The sequence below is a fragment of the Cryptomeria japonica genome, chromosome 11 (assembly GCF_030272615.1).
Source record: "Cryptomeria japonica chromosome 11, Sugi_1.0, whole genome shotgun sequence".
Taxonomy (NCBI): domain Eukaryota; kingdom Viridiplantae; phylum Streptophyta; class Pinopsida; order Cupressales; family Cupressaceae; genus Cryptomeria; species Cryptomeria japonica.
The window spans coordinates 68,784,647-68,788,405 of record NC_081415.1 but is presented as its reverse complement, the minus strand read 5'-3'; the positions used below and the strand labels follow the sequence as shown (position 1 = coordinate 68,788,405).

At 39.0% G+C, this 3,759-nt stretch overlaps 1 pseudogene; it reads right to left on the bottom strand.

Annotated features, from left to right (window-relative positions):
* Positions 1–226: 226 nt before the first annotated feature.
* Positions 227–3,383, bottom strand: LOC131051851 (putative pentatricopeptide repeat-containing protein At3g01580; annotated as a pseudogene).
* Positions 3,384–3,759: the final 376 nt, after the last annotated feature.

The window sequence follows — 3,759 nt, the reverse complement described above, 5'->3', positions numbered from 1 at the left end:
TACTTTTGATTTGCCGATTTTTTCCCTAAACGATTTTTGCTACTATGCTCTATACTTCTAATTTATAGTTCATAGCCTAAATTTCCATTTGAGTTTTATTTAAATGAGTAATAAAGCTTACAACCTTCTGAGAGGAAGACTATAACAAGACATATTAAACTACATATAAATGTTATATGTATAAAAAATAATCGAGAATGGACGAAAATAAGCTTTACAATCAATGAAATATTAAATTTAATATTCAAATTTCTAAATCTGAAAGATTGATTTTTCCTGTGATGTAAACAGATGGAATTAGTCTTCAACTGTACATTCCCTAAAACCAGGGAATTCGTCGATTAATCTACAGATTCCATCCGACTCATCAGTCTCGATGTCTTATAAAATCATCGCGGCGTATCAGTACTCCACGAGTATGGCATGTGAGATCTCCTCTTAAGAAGAAGTGATTTTCACTCACTTCAACCCACTAGAGTGTTCAAATTTTGTATTCCGATGGGTTATAATCACATGAAGAAACTCATGAATAAACCTAGACTTGCCAATCCACCCATATCAAGAGTACAGTGATGCACCCTGTCCACTTACATGTATCAGCTCAACTACACTCTGGATCCATTAAACTCTCAACAACTTCTCAGGGCATGTTATATGGATAAGTTTTCAGCAAGGAAATACTATGCTTGCTGTACATATTTTGAAAGGATAGGAATCTCTTTAAATCCCCTGTAGTTTTTCCCCTGTCAATGATTTTTGAGATGAATTCGGTGACATCATGGCAGTCAACATAAGCACGAAGGATTTTCGTGATACGGATGGCAGTTTCAGGTCTTGTGTTGAGAAACCCAAAAGCAGTTTCAAGCTTCTCACTGTGACTGCAGAGTAAGTTTTAGTTTACCTCTAGTCTACATTATGCAGCACAAAGTTGATATTAGGGACACATCCTGATGACTCCATTATCAACATCTTTAACATTTTATTAATCTCTTCATTTTGAGGATGCAAACTGTCTGTTGCAAGGAATGCATGCATATTATTGTCTACCTCAATTAAACTGCAGCCTAGTCTCTTTTTCAAGCCCCTGCCTTGCATTGTCGTTCGCAACTTATATAAATCATCCCACCTTCCAGCTGCTGCATAAATGTTTGATAATAGAATATAAGAACTATCATTTTTAGGCTCTAAGACAAAAAGGCATTCTGCTGCAAGTTCTCCTAGCTCAATATTGCCATGGATCCTGCAGGCATTAAGCAAGGCCCCCCACCCACTTGGACCTGGTTTAAAAGGCATGTTTTTTGATAAAGCATTCTGCCTCGACAAGATTTCCACAGCGCCCAAGAAAATCAACCATGCAGGAATAGTGTTCCATGCTAGGTGTGATACAGTATTCTTGAACCATGCAATCAAAATACTTCCATCCCTCCTCCAACAAACCTGCATGACTACATGGAGACAAAACACCAACAAAGGTGACGTGGTTTGGCTTTGTGCCTGTCTGTTGCATTTGATGGAATAGTTCAAGAGCATCTTCGACGTGTCCATGCATACCATACCCACAAATCATCGCACTCCATGAGACCACATCTCTCTGCAACATTCTATCAAACAATTTTCGTGCGGCAACTATGCTCCCACATTTGGCATACATGTCAATCAAGGAATTCCCAATAGGAAGATTCATCTCAAATCCGTTTTGAACTATATAATCATGGAACCACTTCCCTTGATTCAGGAACCCTAAGTGAGCACATGCTGGGAGTAGACTCACCATTGTCACTGAATCAGGTTCAATGTTTCTTTGTTTCATTTGACCAAAAAGCATCAAAGCTTCTTTGGCATGTCATTCGGAACATATCCAGCAATCATTGCATTCCATGTTACTAAATTTTCTTTTGACATTTTGTCAAAAACCTGACGTGCACTCTCTACGACCCCGCACTTTGCATACATGTCGATCAATGAATTTAATACAAAAATCTCAGATTCAAACCTATTTAGAATTATATAATAATGAATCCACTTGCCCTGTTGCAAATTGCCTTCACGGGCACATGCCTGAAGCAAACTCACCAAGTGATGGAATCAGCTGCTACACCTGCTTGCTGTATTTGATTAAATATTGCTGAAGCCTCATTGGCACGTCCAGTCTCAGCATACCCAGCAATCATAGCATTCCATGAAACCAGATCTCTTTTAGACATGTACTCAAACAACTCACTTGCAAGCTCCGAATTCCCACATTTAGCATACATGGCAATAAGGGAATTCTCCACAAAAATGTCCAACTTCAATCCACTTTGGATTATATAATCATGGATTTGCTTCCCTTGCTCCAAAACTCCTCAATGGGCACATGCCTGGAGCACGCTGACCATAGTGACATAATTAGGTGTGACGTCAGCTAGTTGCATCTGAGCAAAGAGTTCCAAAGCTTCCTCGTCTTGCCCATTCGGTGCATATCCAGCAATAATTGCACTCCATGAAACCACCGTTCTTGTGGGCATCTTGTCAAACACTTGTCGTGCAATCTCGACCTTCATGCATTTGGCATACATATGTATCAAGGAGTTCCCTACAAAATCATTGAACTCTAGCCCACCTTGAGTTACATATTCATGGATCTGCCGGCCCTTTTCGAAATTTCCCACATGGGAACATGCCTGGAGTACACTTGCAATAGTAACTGGGTTAGGCTTCATCTCTAACTGTTGCATTTGATCAAAGAAAACCAAGGCTTCACGAACCTTTCCATTCTGAGCACACCCAGAAATCATTGCATTCCATGTAACAACATCTCTAACAAGCATTCTGTCAAACACTTGGCGTGAAAATTCTATAGCCCCACAGTTCGCATACATTTTCACAAAGGAGTTGGCTGCAAAAATATTGGCATCAAATCCAATTTTGACTACATGATCATGAATCTCCTTACCCTCTTGTACAGCGTATAAACCCGAACACGCCTTCAGCACTGCGCAAAACGTGAAATTGTCTGGCTGTATGCATCCCTCATACATTTTGCAATAGACTTTAAGAGCCTCTTTGTGAAGTCCACTCCTAGCACACTCTCTAATCATCACATTCCATAAGAAAGCATTCGGTTTGTAAATTTTGTGAACCGCTTGCGATGCATTTGGTTCAGACATTTTGTCAAACACTTTGCGTGCATTATCCAAACTGCCAAACATTACATACGTAGTCACAAGCTTGGATTGTTTAAATATTTCAAGGGCTAGTCCAGTGACAATGATGTGGGTATGAAGAGTTTTTACAGAACTGATATGTTTGCATGACTGAAACAGAGAATTCCAACTATTGGCATTTGGATTGAGGTTTTCGATTAATTTTTCTGGGTTGCCATTTTGAATGGAATATAAAATTTAGTTTTGGCTACCATTGGCACGGGAAACTGCAGTATGATGGCGAATTTGAAACAAACTAAAGAGTTTGTGATTTTCCAATTTGCAGTGTTCAAATGAGCTTACCGGTTTTGCTATTCTCATTATCATGAAAGCGGTCGCCCACCATGTTTGTTCGCCAGAGAATTTTACACAAGGATTAAAACTGAAGATTTGACGTAATTGTAAGTTTTAAAAAAAAAAAAAAAAAGAAGATATACCTAAAAATTCATTAGCACTTCTTCACAAGACAAGCTAAAACTAGAAGTCGGAGGGAGTGCCTACAACAACAGGTGGCCGATAGGTCTGATTGTAAAGGCATTATAACATTAGAAGCAGGTTAAAGAAAAATTGTAAG